A 17307-nucleotide genomic window follows, 5' to 3' on the forward strand; every position below is an offset into this window, starting at 1 on the left:
GTGACCCGGAGGTGCCTTGGAAGGAAGGCCTGGTGACCTGCTTCTGAGAGCTCACAGCCATTGAAAATCCACTGGAGCACGACTCGACTCTGACGAGCATGGGGTTGCCATGTGCTGGAACTGGCTCGAGGGACAGCAACTGGTGCTAGTTACGTCCTCTGAGCACGTACCGTGTCCGAGGCAGGGTGCCACACGGCCGCTCGCACCAGCCTTCTGTCCTCTCACCCTCCTGACAGCCATGTGAGGTAGATCCTATTTGTAGCCCCATCTGCAGCTCAGAAAATCAGGGCTCAGAGAGGTTGTGGAGGTTGACCGGTTTGCACAGCCAGCAAGTGGCAGTTCGAGGGTGCCAGTCCCATGCCCTTAACCATGAGGGCCACGAGATTGTAGACATACAGATTAGTGGAGGAAACCTTCATCTCGCTGTTGGGGAAACTGAGGCCAGAGAGGGCGTCACGTGCCAAGCCCTGCAGCACATCGGTGGGCTCTGAGCAAAGCCCCCTGATGCTCAGCCTAGGGTTCTCCCCCTCCTCAGCAGACCTAAGTGTGTGTGTTGGAGGCAGGGGTGGTCCCTGACAGGGAAGGGGAGGGTGAAGGGCCCCAGTGGACTGAGGCCTCCTGCTCCTTCCTGACTCCCTGCCTGTCTTCCTTCCTCCTCCCTTCGCTCACTGGCTCCTCCTCTAACCCTCAGCAGCCCAGCTGGGCTAAACCACCCCACCACTTCTCTGTGTCAGCCTCAGAACGCCACCTCAGCCCGGCACTGGTCCCCAACGGAATTAAAATAGGTCTGACCTAAATACAAGCACAATGCCGGCGCTGAACATGTGGCCGTGTCAGCAGAAACCCCAACTGGGTAGGGAAGAAAAATACACTTTGGGATTAGCAGCCCCCAGGAAAGGGGCCAGGGCCATGAAATATACATGGTGGTGAACACTGATTATCCCCGAAAATGTCCCCGAGTTTGGCAAAGGGGTGGACGCAAGGAGGACAATCGCTCCTGTGGCCAGGCTGGTGGTGACAGCCCACAGCGTGGTCACTGTCACCCCAGGAAACAGACTCGGAGGGGAGGCACCCACCCAACGTCACACAGCAGTGGAGAAGGAGACGGGCTCTGGCCTTCGGTGAGAGCAGCTAGGCACACAGCAAACAGGCTTCAGAAGCAGAAGCAGGGCCCAGGGGGCTCATGCTGGGGGCTGATGGCCTTGACTGACCTTTGGTCAGGGGACACAGGCCTGGGCTAGGTCCCTACAGTTCAGGCAGACTCCCTTTAGTCACCAAAAAGCACCTGCTGATAGATTAGAAGGCAGAAGGGGGTTGCAGCTGCCACCCCCCTAGCCATGTAAACTTGAACACATGATTTCACTCTTGAACTTGGGTTTTCTTAGGAGTGAGTTCAGCTTGATGATTGATAAGGTTCCTGTCAGCTTCAAAATTCCATGAAATTTCAAAAGCACTATCTGCTAGTAAACAATTTGCCTGGAGAAGTAGTGAGTTCCCTGTCATTGGACGTATTCAAGCAAAGTGAGAATAGCTACTTGTCTGGTGTGTTGTAGAGACAATTCTTACATTAAGTAGGAAGGTGAAAGTTGATGTTGAATAATGAAAACAGTGATAGTAATACTCTTTTTAAAAAGATCTTGCGGGAGGGCAAGTGGTGTGTGAAGATGGCAGGCGGGCTGGCTGGGCTGCCCTCGGCAGGGCCGGCTCCCCAGGGGTACACCCCATGTGGCTGAGCAGAGCCTTGGTTGACTGCTGTGCTGCTCCTGTGCCTTAATGTCTCTGAGCCTGTGTGTTGTAGGTGAGGTCTGATGGGACCAGGAAGCATGCATGTGAGTAGAGGACACACTCCGAGTGCGCGTGGCCGCTGCATTCACACACAGCCTTCACGATGCCCCATGAGCAAGGGATTCCCTTGGGCCCAGGACGCTTGGAAGGCCAGCAAGACTCCAACAGGCACGAGGTAAGTGTGTCGTGTGTATGACTGAGTGGCCAGGAACACTGACAGCCCTGAGAGACCCCATTGTCTCTTCCAACAAGAACTGCCTTCTAGTGCAATGGAAGGCAATGACGTCTTCTTTCTTTTTTAATTTTTGTTATGATTTGGGTGAAAGTTTACAGAGCAAATTCTTTTTCCATACAGCAGTGCAAATATACTTTGTTTCATGACATTGACTGCAATTCCCCACAAAGCAACAGCTCTCCTCCCACTTCCTCCCCATAATTACCTCTTCCCTGTGTACTTCCCTCCCATGCATGCCTGCCCCCTGAGCTGTCTCCCTGTGCAAGCACTGCCCTTCTGTTCTCCCATGATTGTTCACTCCAAGGAGTGTACCTGCCTGATGTAAATGTTCACCCCATATGCCTGTCTGTTGTTTGGCTGGAAGCCACAGGAGTGAGTTTGGTTCCAGCCCTGAAGGGTAATTAGGAACTATAGTCACAGGGGTCTTGCCAGGCTCTGTCAGACCAGCAAACCTGGTCCTTTTTTTTAATGCTTTTGAGTTTTGTTCCACGTTGTTCTCCCACTCTATCCGGGGTCTCCTGCACCAATCCCTCTCTGAGTGGCTGACAGTGGCAGCCGGAGCAATGGCGTCTTTTGAGGGATTATTCATACCTGGTACCACAAATGTTTGTCGGAAGCAAAGTTGGGTTGCTGTTGTTGTTAGTTGCCATAGAATCGGCTCTGACTTGTAGCAACCCCACACACTCAGAAAGTTGTGTTCCCTAGGGTTTTCAACGCTGTGACCTTTCAGATGTCACAGAAAGAAAAGCTAGACCTTTCTTCCAGGGCGTCTCTGGGTGGGTTCAAGCTGCCAATCTTTTAGTCCACCCAGGGATTCCAATGGCATTTTTTAAATAAGGGGCTCTAGAGGTGCGGTGCCTAAGGCATTTGACTGCTAACCAGAAGGTTGGCGGTTCAGACCCATCAGTCGCTCCGCAGAAGGAAGATGGGGCAATCTACTTCTGTAAAGAGAAACTTAAAATATACCTGAAACAAATCTTTATTATGTAATTGAAAGTGTGCACAGGTGCTCTAACTGACTTTAAAAAAAATTCATTGTGGTGAGATAAACATAACAGGACGTTTGCCATTTCAACCATATTTGAGTATATAAGTCAGTGAGTTAATTACAGTCACCAAGCTGTACAACCATCACCATTCTTTGTTTCTAGATTTCTCCATCACCCTTGACAGAAACTGAGTGCCCTGTAAGCCATACCCTCCATTTCCCTGGCACTTGCCCCTGGAAAATGCTGATCAACTTGGGTTTCTATGCATTTGTCTGTCCTGGGTATTTCCTATAAGGGAGATCATGCAGTATCTGTCCTTTCATAATAGACTTTATTTTTTAGATCGGTTCTAGGTTTACAGAAACTACACAGAGATCCTGCATCCCCCTTCTGCCCCTGCACACTGTTTCTCCTATTCTGAACATCTTTCATTCCTATTGCACATTTGTTGCAATTGATGAACCAAACCCCACTGCCATTGAGTTCATTCAGATACACAGCGCCCCTAGAGGACAGAGCAGAACTGCTCCATAGGGTTTCCAAGGATGTCAGTCTTCTCAGATGCAAAGCCCAAACCACACCCACTGCCATGGAGTTAATTCCAACTCACAGCGCCCCTAGAGGGCAGAGTGGAACTGCCCCCCGAGGGTCTCCAAGGCTGTCAATCTTTACAAAAGCAAAGCCCAAACCAAACCCACTGCCATGGAGTCAATTCTGACTCACAGTGCCCCTAGAGGACAGAATGGAACTGCCCCAGAAGGTCTCCAAGGCTGTCAGTCTTTACAGAAGCAAAGCCCAAACTACACCCACTACCGTGGAGTCAATTCTGACTCACAGCACCCCTAGAGGACAGAGCAGAACTGCCCCCAGATGATTCCAAGGCTATTGATCTTTATGGAAGCCGATTGCTCCATCTTTCTCCCACGGAGCAGCTGGTGGGTTCAAACTGCCAACCTTTTGGTTAGTAGCTGAATGCTTTGACCCCGCACCACCAGAGCTCCTTTGTTGTTGTTGTTATGTGCCATCGAGTCAAACCTGACTCATAGCGACCCCTCCTTGGGTTTCCGAGGCAGTATCACTACGAAAGTAGGATTGCCCGACCTTCCTTCCGAGGAGTGGCTGGTGGGTTTGAACCGCCAGCTGTCTGGTTAGCAGGCAAGTGTCTTAGCCACTATGCTACCAGAGCTCCCAAGAGCTCCTTTAGCTCCCTAAAAAAGCCCAGTGCTCTGCTTATCCATCCCCTCCCTGAGTCCCTGGCAACCACTGGCCCTTTTACCATCTCTGTAGTCATACTCTCCCAGATTGACATATAGTTGGAGTCTGCAGTGTGTGGCTTTCCCACTCAGCAGTATGCATTTAAATTCCCTCCAGGTCTTTTCATAGCTTGCTAGCTCGTTTCTTTTTATTACTGAGTAATGCTTTGCTGTATGGATGTACCGCAGTCTGTTTAGCCACTTGGCTAATTTTGAGGACACTTTGGTTCCTTCCAAGTTTCAGCAATCATGCATAAAGCTGCTATAAACATTCGTGTGCAGGTCTGTACGTGGGCATGTGTTTTCAACTCAAAGGCAATTTGATTTTAAGAAACACAACCAAAAAACCCTATACTGTCCCTTCTTGCTTGTGCCACTTCCATGTGTTCACTTGTCAACCCCTTTTGCTGAAAATGACAACGTACAGAGGAAGGGAGAGAGAGGGCGCTCTAGCTTCCTGCCCTCTCAGCCTCCCTGCTTTGACTCATGGCAGCCCCACATGTGCAGATGCAACCAGGCTTGCTCTGCATGGAGGCACCACTAGGTAAGATACAGAGTGTTGCCAGGATGTGTGCGTATCAAGACGTCCGTCAAGAACAGTTGTGTTCGCTTTGCGCAGTGTTTGCACCCTTCTGGTCAGAATGGAAGACATAGGTATGTCCAAGCCACAAAATAGAAGTTGTGCAAATTCCATGATTCTATGCATGACTTAAATGGTCTTATTGAAAAAAACCACTGTCATGGAGTGAATTCTGACTCATAGCGCCCCTAGAGGACAGAGTGGAACTTGCACCACAGGATATCCAAGGCTGTCAGTCTTTACAGAAGAAAAGCCCAAATCAAACCTACTGCCATGGAGTCAATTCTGACTCACAGTGCCCCTAGAGGACAGAGTGGAACAGCCCGAGGGTTTCTAAGGCTGTCAATCTTTATGAAAAAAAAAGCAAAAAACCAAACTCACTGCCATTGAGTGGATTCCGACTCATAGAGACCCCCTTTAGGTTTCTGAGGCAGTAAATCTTTACGGAAGTAGATTGCCCAGTCTTCCTTCCTCAGAGTGCCTGGTGGGTTTGAACCACCAACCGTCTGGTTAGCAGTCATGTGCCTTAGGCACTACACCACCAGAGTTTTATGGAAGCAAATCCCAAACCAAACCCACTGCCGTGAGTGGATTCCAACTCACAGCACCCCTAGAGGACAGTGTAGAACCACTCTAGAGGGTCTCTGAGGCTATCAGTCTTTACAGAGCTGACTGCCTCATCATTCTCCTGAGGAGCGCCTGGTGATGTGCAACCACCCACCTTTTGGTTAGCAGCTGAGTGCTTTAACCACTGCACCACCAGAGCTCCTTAATGCTCCTATACTTGCATTTAAAACTAGCATTGGACAGTATAATGATGAATGATAAAATTTATGCCAGTTGTTTAAATTTTTAATTTTCCTTTACTTAGAGTGACATCAAAGAGGAAATAAAACCATCAGGACAAGTCGATCGAGAGACCATGGAAGAAAGGAAAAAGCTTTAACTCAGTGTAATTTAATGACACATTTTTATTGCTTTTTGAACAGGGGCTTGACTTTTCATTGTATAATTATGTAATCGGCCTAGCCCTTGGTGTGAACCACTCAGAGGCCAGGCAGGATGAGAGAAGGGGTCTTGTGCTTTTCTTCTTTCTCCTGTTCTCTGCAAAATATATTGACCCAGGTTTCCCTGGCCCCAGACCCACCCTGTCCCAGACCTCAGCAGCAGAGGCAGCAAATCCTTCAAGCAGCAAGACTGCTCCAGCGCAGGGCGGGCTGGGGTCCTGGGCACCAGGGTGTCCAGGTGTGTTGCGGGCAGGCCCAGGTAAGCTGGAAAGTGCTCCGTCAGAGACCCTGAGGGGAGCCGGTGGGGCTGGTTTTGCAGAGACATTTTATCCTCTTCGCCTCGCTGCGGGGCCACTTCTTATATTCCAGGCCCCTCGGCCCCCAGGGACAGGAAGACCGTCCCTATGGGGAGGATGAGAAACTGATGTTCAGGGAACCAAGGTGGCAGGCAGGAAGTTCCTGACTGTCAGACACACAGACACTGATGCATACCCTGGCTAGAGGAATGGACAGAAGTGAGGCATGGCTGGGATGGGGTGGAGGGACTTCGCCCATGGGTGGGCCCAATCAGAGAACCTAGCTGTCAGCGTCAGGCAGGGTGAGGGCCAGGACGGTGGGGAGCCTGAGCCTGGGGCAGCCCCGGGCTTTGGAGAGGCCAGCACAGGAAGGATGGCAACTTTGAGCTCCTCCCGGGGTCGGAAGGGCTTGGAAGCAGGCCTCAGGGGTATGGGTGTCTGGACCAAGGCCCCAAGGCCGTCTCTGCACAGCTCCAGGTTACAGGTCACCCTCCAGGACTGTATCGGGGCCCAGGGGACCGACAGGTGGGCAGCAGGGTGAGAGGTGAGCTGGGAGCAGCAGATCGCTCTGCCAAGGGAGACGAGGCCAGAGGGGTGAGTGAGTGGGCTCAGCACTTGGGTGATGAAGCCCACAGGCCTGTGACCAAGGCAGGAAGGGCCATTACCACCTCAGTCCCCCTAACCTCCACCCTCTCACACCTAGCACACACCCAGGAGGAGGCACAGGGGGCTGGCATGCCTTTGGGCACTCATTCTGGGGGGGAGGGCGAGACCAAGCCAGCTACTGGACAGAGGGGACCAGTCCTGGGGGAGGGGCCTCCTGCCAGCCCTAAGTGTCAGCTCTCCCGGAGGACTGTGAAGAACTCGGTGCCTGACCCAGCCCTGCACGCCTTCCCTCTTACCCTTCCACCTCCCTCTCATGCCCCTTCATCCAGCCACTCGGCCCCTGCTGGGCACTGGCTTTGGGGCAGGCCTGTGTTGGATGTAGGGCATAGAGACCCCTCAGACAGGGCCCCATATGGCAAGAACTTCACAGTCCAAGGGGGAAGGCAGCGGGTTACACAGTGCTGTGGGGCTGCAGGGGACCAGATAGGCAGCTAACAAGCCTGGGGTCAAGGACTCTTTCCTGGGCCTGGATAAGTGAGTGAAGCATAAGCCAGCAGGCAAGGGGCCACGAGGACATCTGGTGGCCACCTGTCTAGGAGCCTTGGAGTCTTCTGATGCTCAGCCCTGGCTCATGTGTTTACACTAGTGGCCTGTCCAGGAGGCTTTCAGCAGTGGTGCCTGGGGACCCATGGCAGGACGATAGGCCCAAGACATGGCCCAGCCCTAACTCAGTCCAGGCCGAAAATTTACCGAGTTTCTTCAGGCAGGGTTCAGGGTTCAGGATTCAGGACAGAGGGCAAGGAGCAAGGGAGACCAGAGCCCTGTCCTTGTGGGCAAGGACCAACTACTTGAGGAGGAACAGTTCCAGCTGGCGGAGCCTCCAGGGAGCTCCAGGTCTGGCAGGACTACAGAGGGGGTGGGCCGGGACAAACTGTTTCCCAAGCTTGGCAATGCTTTCACGGAGCTTGGGCAGGGGACCCAGATGTCCAGACAGCGTTCTGGGGTACACTGCCCCAGCACACAGTGTACTTGCCTGTAGCATGCCTCTGAGCCAATTACAGAGGGGCTCTGCCCCGGGGCAGACGTGGTCTTGGGTCGCAGGGGTGATGAGCTGACCAGCACAGGCAGCCCCACAACACTGAGCCCCAGTGAGCTGAGTGTGGCCTGCGTCCTGCCCCACTCTCCCCCTTGGCACAACCTGCTGAACCGTGAGTTCTTATCAGTAGGGGCTGAGGTCTAGGCACCTGGTGTTAAATTCATCCCAGGTATCTGGCTAGTATACCATCCAGAGTCACTGAGGCTGCAGGGGGCTGGGGCAGGGGTCAGGCCACTTAGGGCAATCACAGCTAATGCTCATGGAAACTTTTACATGCCAGACACTCATTTAACTCCCACAACACAACTCTTTGGGGTGGGCAATCTGCTTGTCCTTATTTGATCAACAAGGACACTGAAGCACAGAGAGGTAAGGCCACTTGTTCAATAACACACAGCAAATAAGGGGTAGAGCTGGGATTTGCCCTTGTAACCCTAGGCCAAATGACTTCTTTCTCATTTGGTCCCCTTTGGGTCTGGCTTAGATTGCCCCTTTTAGACATCATTTAGGATGAGCTGGGGTTGTTAGCTGGTGTCTTAGTCTGGGTGCTCTCTAGAGGAGCAAAACCAGGGAAACAGATATAAACATGGAGAGAGAGAAATCTGCTGCAAAGGATTGTGAGGAAATAGCAAGCCCAACTCTGCAGGTCAGGCAGCAGGCTGGAGGCTTCTGCAGGCTTATGTCCCAAAAACCAGAGGTCAGGTGATGAGAAGAGTCCAGGGCTGAGAAAGAAAGCAAACATTAGTAGATTATCCATTTATATACAGCAGGTAGGCCACACCCCCATGGAAACGCCCCTTTCAGCTGATTGGCTGTTCATATTGGATCACAAAATACAAGGTGGTTACATAGTGTCTGTCAAACAACTATGAATCATAGCCTAGCCAGGTTGATACATAACAGTACCCATCACAGCTGTCATTGAGTTGACTCCAACTCCAATTTAGGTCCAACAGAACAAAACATTGCCCCATTGTGCATCATCCACATGATTGCTAGCGTGTGTGAATCTGTTGTTACAGCCATAGTGCCAATCCATCTCACTGAGGGTTTCCTTGCCCTTGGTGGCCCTCTACTTCATCAAATGCTTTGTCCTCCACCAGCACTTGATCCCTTCTGATGATGTGTCCAAAGCAAGCAAGTCAGACCATGTTCTGCTGATTTCCAGAAGCAGATCACCAGGCCTTGCTTCCTAGTGTGTCTTGGTCTGGACGCTCCACTGGACCCTGTCCACCATGGGTGACCCTGCTGGGATTCATAGCTTTTAGCATCACAGCAACACACCAGCCACCACAGGGTGACAAACTGACAGGTGGATGATGGATTTAAAATGCAGCTGAAAGAAATTCATTAGAATGTGAGGTAACTCCCTCAATTTACAAATGAAACAATGGAGGCTCAGAGAAAGGAAGGAACTTGCCTGCAGTTGCACAGCAACTCCTAACTCCCTGCTCCGGATTTTGGGGACCAGCCCTGTTCCTTTCACCCAAATACTTCCATTCTGACATCTCAATGTGTCCTTCAGCCTCGGAGTGCCTGGCAGGAGAGGCCTCGGTAATTCACCAGGTTGTCCAAGGGGGCGAAGGGGCTGAAATCCAGGCCCCACCCACATCCCTAGGGCTCACTGGTGCCAGATGGTCCCGTGACTGTGGACGTGCAGAGAGGAGGTTGGGGTGGGGTGGGGCGGAGGTGAGACCCTAGCTCCTGCATCTTTTCATGTTCTCCTCTCCTGTCACCCAGGGTACATGAACACGTCTTACTCCCATCTCTGCCTCTTCCTGGCCAGGAGCTAATGAGTTAGAGGGTCACAGTCTACCCTGTCCTCCCTCATCCAAGCTCCTGGCCCCTCCCCTACCTGACCGCCCACCCTCCCTCCTCAGCGAATGGGAAGTTCTCTATGGACCACTTGCTGCTATAGCCAGTACATTGCCCTGCTGTTGGCCTAACATCCTGACCTTGGTCCTCTCATTTGTGGGTTCATCAGCTGAAGGAATATTTCCTCCTGAGTGACACCCATGGGGTCTCCCGTCCACATGAGAGCTCCCAAGGACAACTCCTGAAAGTGAATCTTGTTAGTGAATCCTCTACCCTGGGTCCAAGAGATGCTTGTGGGGAAGCAGAGAGGCCCCCAGGGAGAGGGGGCCCGAAAGGCACCTTCCAGGAGATGCAGACAGCAGTACTGGTGCACCTTGTGTTTATTTATTGTTAAAACCACATAAGCACCACCTCAGTGTCTGCTCAGAGCGAGGGGCAAGGCAGTTCTTCTGGCCAGATCAGCTTCTTAGTTCCTCAAGGGTCTCCAGGTTGCAAGTGCCTGGGACCCCACAATCCCTGAGGACCAGGGTCAGATAGGGAGTCGGCAGGTGGGCTGTCCCTGGGCCGTGGCAGGAAGAGGGGCACATGGAGGAGCCTCCTTGCCCAGTCGTGGGCCTTGAGTTCAGGGCCTCTGTCCAGGGGGCAGTTGTAGGCCATCTGTGAGCTCTTCTGGACTCTGAGGGGTCCTGGGCTCCTGCCCAGTGCTCACTCGCTTTCTCTGCTCATTTATTTATTTTCAGAGCAAGAAAGTGGATTTGAAATACTTTGTGTGTTTAGCCCTGAGGGGATGTCAGAGCATGAATAATGCAGCATCGTGGGGTGGGGGAGGCCACATGGCTCTGTCCTGGCCCAAGTTTGGGCAAACCTGCCCCTCTGAGCCCCTGGCTACAAACTAGGACACTTATCTTCTCCTAGTGGACCATGAAGTTCCAGGCCCCACCCACCCACCCACAGAGCCGCTGCTTATATTGGCTGCACCCCTACAGCCAAGCTCCTTCCGGCACCTCTGTTCCTGCTCATGGTCTCCTTGTACCCCGCGGAGCTCACTGCCCTCTTTCCAACATGTACTTAGAGACAGCTGACTAGCCCAGAGACGGAAGGTCACAGCGGGCTGTCCGAGGGCGCAGGCCTAGTGAGCTGGAGTTGGAGTAGGCTAAGTTTAGACCACTCCCTGGAAAGGATGTCACGCTTCGTAAAGTGGAGGGTCAACAAAAAAGAGGAAGGCCCTCAATGAGATGGACTGACACAGTGACTGCAACGATGGGCTCAGGTGTAGCCAGTATTGTGAGGGTGGCACAGGACAGGGCAGTGTTGTATTCTGTTGTACAGGGGGTCACTATGAGTCAGAGCCGACTCGATGGCACCTAACTACAAGAAGCTTGCAGCAGGGCTGCTGGGGGCTGCTTGACTGTCCTGGGGGCTCTCAAAAAGGGGACACTTGTTCCTACCCTGGTCCCCCAGCCTCTCACTTCTCCTAGACAGAAAGAGGGACCTCTGGGTGCCAGGGAGATCCTGGGTAGTGAAGGTAGTGTGTGTGGCTGCTACCTGAAATGTTGGAAGTTCAAGCCTACCAGAGGCAACTCGGAAGAAAAGCCTAGTATATAGGGTGAACATTTACACCAGGTAGATACACTCCTTAGAACCATCAATCATGGGAGAATAGAAGGGTAGTGTTTGCACAGGGAGACAGCTGGGGGTGGGGTAGGGCAGGAATGCATAGGAAGGAAGGACACAGGGAAGAGGTAACTACGGGGAGGAAGTGGGAAGAGAGCTGTTACACTGTGGGAAACTGCAGTCAATCTCATGAAACAGAATATGTATGAACTGCTGTATGGAAAATGAATTTTCCAAACTTTCACCCAAATCATAATAAAAATTAAAAAGAAAAGCCTGGATGTACTTCTGAGAAATCAGCCATTGAAAACCGTGTGGAGCACAGTTTTACCCTGACACCATGGGGTGGCCAGAGTCACAGTCCACTTCATGACAGCTGGTTCCGGATGCCAGAAATGTCCCTGGTCCCGTCCTGCCTCTAGTTTCCCGCCAAACCCCTCTGAGTTCCTGTGGGGCTGAGTCACCCATCAAACCCAACTTGAGGGTGAAAGGACCACTATTTTTTTTTTTTTTTTAAATTTTGTTGTTGTTTAGAATATCACAGCAAAGCACACGCCAGTTCAACAATTTCTGCGTGTACGATGTAGTGACATTGATTTCGTTCTTTGAGTTGAGTAACCATTTTCACCCTCCTTCACTGAGTTGTTCCTTCCTCATGAACACATTGCCCTCTGGGGTTCTTATCTAATCCTTCAAGTTGCTGTTGTCAGTTTGATCCCATACAGATAGTTCTTAAAAAACCATAATGCCCAGGGCACAGAATTCTTACTAGTTAAGCTAAACTCTTCCTTAGTTCTAAGAAGACTTCAGGGGCTATTTTTGGTTTAAAGTTTAAAGATTATCTCAAGGCAAAAGTTCCAGGGCTCCATCCAGCTCCGTGGCTCCAGCAAGTCTAGAGCCCACGAGAGTCTGAAATCCTGTTCCGCATTTCCCTCTTTGGATCATGATCTTCTGTAGACTCTTTGACCAAAACGTTCAGCAATGGTAGCCAGGCACCATCAAATTTTTCCGGTCTCACGGCTAAGGAGGCCATTGTTCACGGGGGCGATTAGCCACGCATTGCATATCCTCCTTCTATTCCCATCCTCTCCTCCTTCCTCTATTGCCCTATGTGTATAGAAACCAATTGTGCCTTGGATGGTTGGGCTCTTGCAAGCTTTTAAGACTCCAGACACCACACAACGAACCAGGAGACAGAACAGAAGCACCGAACACATTATTAGGCCAATTAACTGGGATGAAAGGACGGTTCTTCCTGCCCCCCCCCCAAGTAGAAGCCTCAGCTCTGGGGCACCCTCTGTTGGTGGGGTGGCAGATGGCATGCCCTCACTCACAGCAGGGCTTCTAAAAGCTTAGGGCAGAGCCTAAAGCAGGCATGATTAAGTTAGGCCTGGGGAGATGTGTTGCGTGTTGGAATGGATGGGCAAGGTAGTTGCCTCCCTTCCCCGGAGGGGGGCAGGTGAGCTTGACTGGGAGGGAGGAGAGGCACTCCAATCCCCACTCTGCCCCTCACACTCTGGGAGGCAATGACCCCATGCTACTGTCTGTCATAATATTTACCAACAGCACTGCAGTCGAGCCAGGTAGTTTACAGTTATAATCATGTTATCATTATTGCTGATAACTCTGATCATAAGCATGAATTATTAGCAGGAGCAAGACACAGCGGGTGGGAGCAGGGAGGCGTGGACAGCTGGGGGGGTGTGGGGAGGGGAGGCGGGCTGCCCTTCCCATTCACCCCCGTTTCTGATCAAGGCCAGCGTCTCTTCCGGAGGCCTGGCCCGGGGATCTCCATGGTCACTGGTGACTCCAGGTGGCCTTTCCTGCCAGGTCCCAGGGCTGTCCCGGTGGCTTCACGCAAGCCCCACTCTGCCTCGTAGAGACTATTAAGGCACAATTATTACGGAGACAGTCATTCCAAATTGATCTTCCATTCCTCCACAGCTGCAACCATGGAGACGGCCCAGCTCAATTACACGCCTCTCTCTGTACTTTAAGGATTCCAGCGGAGGAAAATCACAGAGGCAGAGACAGCAAGAGACACGGGGCCAGAGAAACCCCGAGAGAGACAGAGACCCAGGGAGAGAGATGGCAGACCCAAGGTAGACAGGACACATCTTTCTCCTCTCTAACTTCAGAGATACAGAAAGATGACACAGTGGGCAATCAGGGCCCTTCCATCTCAGAGCCAGTCTGGCCCAGCCAGGTGCCAGGCCCACCTGCTGCTCTGGGCTCTGGCAGAGGAGCCGGCTTTGGGAGCATGTGGCCCCGGTAGACGTGGCTGTGGGCAGCATCACGTGGCTAAGTGTGCGGTTAAACCACAGATGTCAGCTTACGCTGTAATCAGAGCCTCCCGCCACGTGCCCTCAAACTTGAATGTGTATCAGAATGACTTGGGGATTTTGTCATAAAATGCAGAGTCCTAGGCCTCCATCCCCCATAAAGTCTGACTCAACACATCTCCCAGGGAGTCTGAACCTGCAATTTGTAAAAAAAAAAAAATTGTGTCAATCACATAACATACAATTCACCATGTTAACCACTTAAAAAGTCTACAATTCAGTGGCTTCCAGTTCACAGTGCTGCACGACTATCACCACCACAGCCTAGTTCCAGAACATTTTCATCACCCTCCCCCACCCCCCAGACTCTCCAAACCATTCATCTGCTTCCGGTCTCCATGGGTTTGCTTATTCCAGGACATCTCATGTAGATGGACTCGCACAACATGTGGCCTTTTGACTGGCTTCTGTCACTCAGCACAATGTGTTCCAGGTGCATCCACGCTGCAGCGTGGATCAGAACTTCATTCCTTTTCATAGCTGAATAATATTCCATTGTATGCACGGACCACATTGTGTTGATCCACTCACCCATTGATGAACATGTGGAGTTGTTTCCACTTTTTGGCTGTTATGAATAATGATGCTATGAACACTCATGCACAAGTTTTTAGTTTCAGTTCCCTTGGGTATAAACCTAGGAGTGGAATTGCTGGGTCATATGATTCTATGCGTAGCCTTTTGAGAGACCACTAGACTGTTTTTCACAATGGCTGCCCCATTTTACATTCCCACCAGCAATGGTTGAGGGTTCCAATTTTTCTGTATCCTCCCCAACACTTGCTGTTTTCTGTTTGTGTTTTTTTTTTTTTTTTATGATGATGATGAAGATGAAGTGAGTGTGAAAGAACCCACGGTGCCACAATGATTAAGCAATCAGCTGTTACGTAGAGGTTGGTGGATCAAACCCACCAGTCACTCCACAGGAGAAAACTGAGGCAGTCTGCTTCTGTCAAGATTTACAGCCCTGGAAGCCCTATGAGGCAATTCTCCATCTGTAAGGTTTCTAGGAGTTGGAATTGATTCTGAGGCTACACGTATGTTTGGGGCTTTTTTCAGTGAGTGTGAACTGATGTCTCCTTGTGGCAGACCCGTGATTCTAACATACACACAAGGGGAGGAAACTGACGGTCAGTAGCTAAGCTGAGATGGGAGACGCTGCCCCCTGACCCTGCTCCCGGCTCTCCACAGTGCCCCTGGTCAGTGGCATGTGCCAAGCACTGGGCTAGGGACGGACTCACCGCAGGCCTTGGGCTGTGCTGGGAAACTCTAGCCAATGAGGATGAGGCTTAGAGAGAAGAAACTACAGAAACAACCGAGTTTTAGACTCAGGTTGGTCTGGATCCCAAATCAATGCTCTTGTGGTGTGCAAGGCTGCTTGGCACCCTCTTCCGCCAACGGAACCCTCCTACTGCCTGAGGAGTCCATTGGGTGGGGCTGAGACTGGCACAGCCTCCTCGCTGCAGGTGATGCAAAGAGAAGAGACGCTGGCGGACTGGAAACCCCCCAAGCTTTCCCTCTGATCTTGTTTTTTTGTAGAGTCCGGGGACGTCACATTCAAGGCCTTTTCCCCAATTTTCCTTCTTCTGGCCCTGAGGTTGTTCTAATTCTTCCCTAATTTATAACTAAATTCGCTTAGCAGGGCATCTGCCTGGTGTGTGCTGGAAAGCTGCACCTACTGTTCCCTGCAGGGTTGGGGGCCAATTTGGGGGTGCTAGCTCCGGAGAAGAAGCTGAGCACCAGGACACAGGAAGCAGGGTCCCCTCCTGGGGTGGGTTTGACAGCAGGGATGTTCCCCACTTGTCCCAGCTCCTGGAAGTGGCTGAGGCCTCGGCCTGAGCAGGGCCCAAGCTGATCCGTCAGCCTTGGGCCCACTTTGAGGTGTGTGTGTGTGTGGGGGGGGGGCCTCTGAAGTTGATGGTGTAACCTCAGATACCTCTCTCTGAGTCTGTTGCTTCCACAAACAGGGCATGATACTATTCCCTCTGTGGGGGATTCAAGAAGTCCCTGGTTGACCCAAACAGTTAAGTGCTCAGCTATTAACTGAAAGGCTGGTGGTTCGAATGCACCTAGGATCTCTCAGAAGACAGGCCTGGTGACCTGCTTCTGGCTGGTCACAGCCTTGAAACCAGGGCTTTAAGTCAGTTCTCCTTGGTTTAGTCATGGCTGAGGAAACCAGAGCAGACCTGAATTTTAAAAATTTGTTTGAACCAGAATAATAACTGGAATGGGAAGAATTATGGGTCAAAATCCTCCTACTAACTTAATCTCCCTCTTAGGAAAGAAAGGCAGCATGTGTGGTCCACAGCAACCAAATCTTTTGCCCATAGGATTTTGAGCAAAGTTGAAAACAATGCTATTCCACTCAAAGATGGCGGCCGATCTCAAAGATGGCGGCCGACCATGCCACTTTGAATGTTGTTTTTTCCACTTTCTGCCAATAATCCAATCTCCTGCATCAGGCTCCTGAATGGAAGCCCACCTACGCCTCTCCTGAGTCTTGAGTCTTGAGTCTTGAGTCAGGGCTTGGACTTGTAATTTTTCCCATTCTGGTTATCGTTCCAGATCACAACTTTAAAAAATTCAGTTTTGCTTTCCAGTCGGCCGTGACTAAACCGGTTCGAAACAGTTCAAAGGTTGAACTGTTTCAAACCCTATTGAGTTGCAAACCCTATGGAGATCAGTTCTACTCTGAAACCCACCATGAGTTAGAATCCACTCAATGGCAACTGGTAATGGGGGATTAAATGAGATAGTACATGTAAGACTTTAGATCATGCCTGGTTTATAGTACCCCCAAACCAAACCAAACCCACTGCCATCAAGTCTATTCTGATTTATAGAGACCCTACAGGAGAGAGCTGCAAAAGACTTTAAAGTGCTGAAGAGCAAAGACTTTAAAGTGCTGAAGAGCAAAGATGTAACTCTGAAAACAGAGGTGTGCCTAACCCAAGCCATGGTATTTTCAATCGCCTCATATGCATGTGAAAAAAACCAAAGAGCTCTGGTGGCATAGTGCCTAAGGCATTTGACTTCTAATCAGAAGGCTGTTGTTCAAACCCCCCAGCTATTCCACGGAAGGCAGACTGGGCAATCTACTTCTGTAAAGATTTATTGCCTTGAAAATTCAAATGGGGTTGCTTTGAGTTGGAATCGATTCAGTGGCAGTGAGTTTGGTTTTTTAGGTGTTCATATGCATGTGAAAGCTGGATAAAGACTAAGGAAGACCCAAGAAGAGCTGATGCCTTTGAATACTGAAAATACCAGGGACTACCAGAGGAAGAAACAAATCTGTCCTAGAAGAAGAGCAGCAGGAAGGCTCCTTGGAAGTGAGAACGGTCAAACTTCGTCTCACCTACTTTGGTCACGTTGTCAAAAGCGACCATTCCCTGGAGAAAGATATCATGCTTGCTGAAGTGGAGGTCAGTGAAAAAGGGGAAGACCATCAACAAGATAGATTGGCACAGTAGCTGCAACGAAGGGCTCGGGTATAACAAGGATTGTGAATATGGTACACAACTGGGCAGTGTTTCGTTCTGTTGTACATAGGGTCACTCTGAGTCGGAGCCCACTGACAGCTCCTAACAACAACAACAATAGGATGAGTAGAACTTTCCATAGATTTCCAAGGGTGTCATTCTTTATGGAAGCAGACAGCCTCATCTTTCTCCTGCAGAGTGGCTGGTGGG

The sequence above is a fragment of the Orycteropus afer genome, unplaced genomic scaffold (genome assembly GCF_000298275.1).
Source record: "Orycteropus afer afer isolate SDZICR_OR568_19922 unplaced genomic scaffold, OryAfe1.0 scaffold00006, whole genome shotgun sequence".
Lineage (NCBI taxonomy): Eukaryota > Metazoa > Chordata > Mammalia > Tubulidentata > Orycteropodidae > Orycteropus > Orycteropus afer.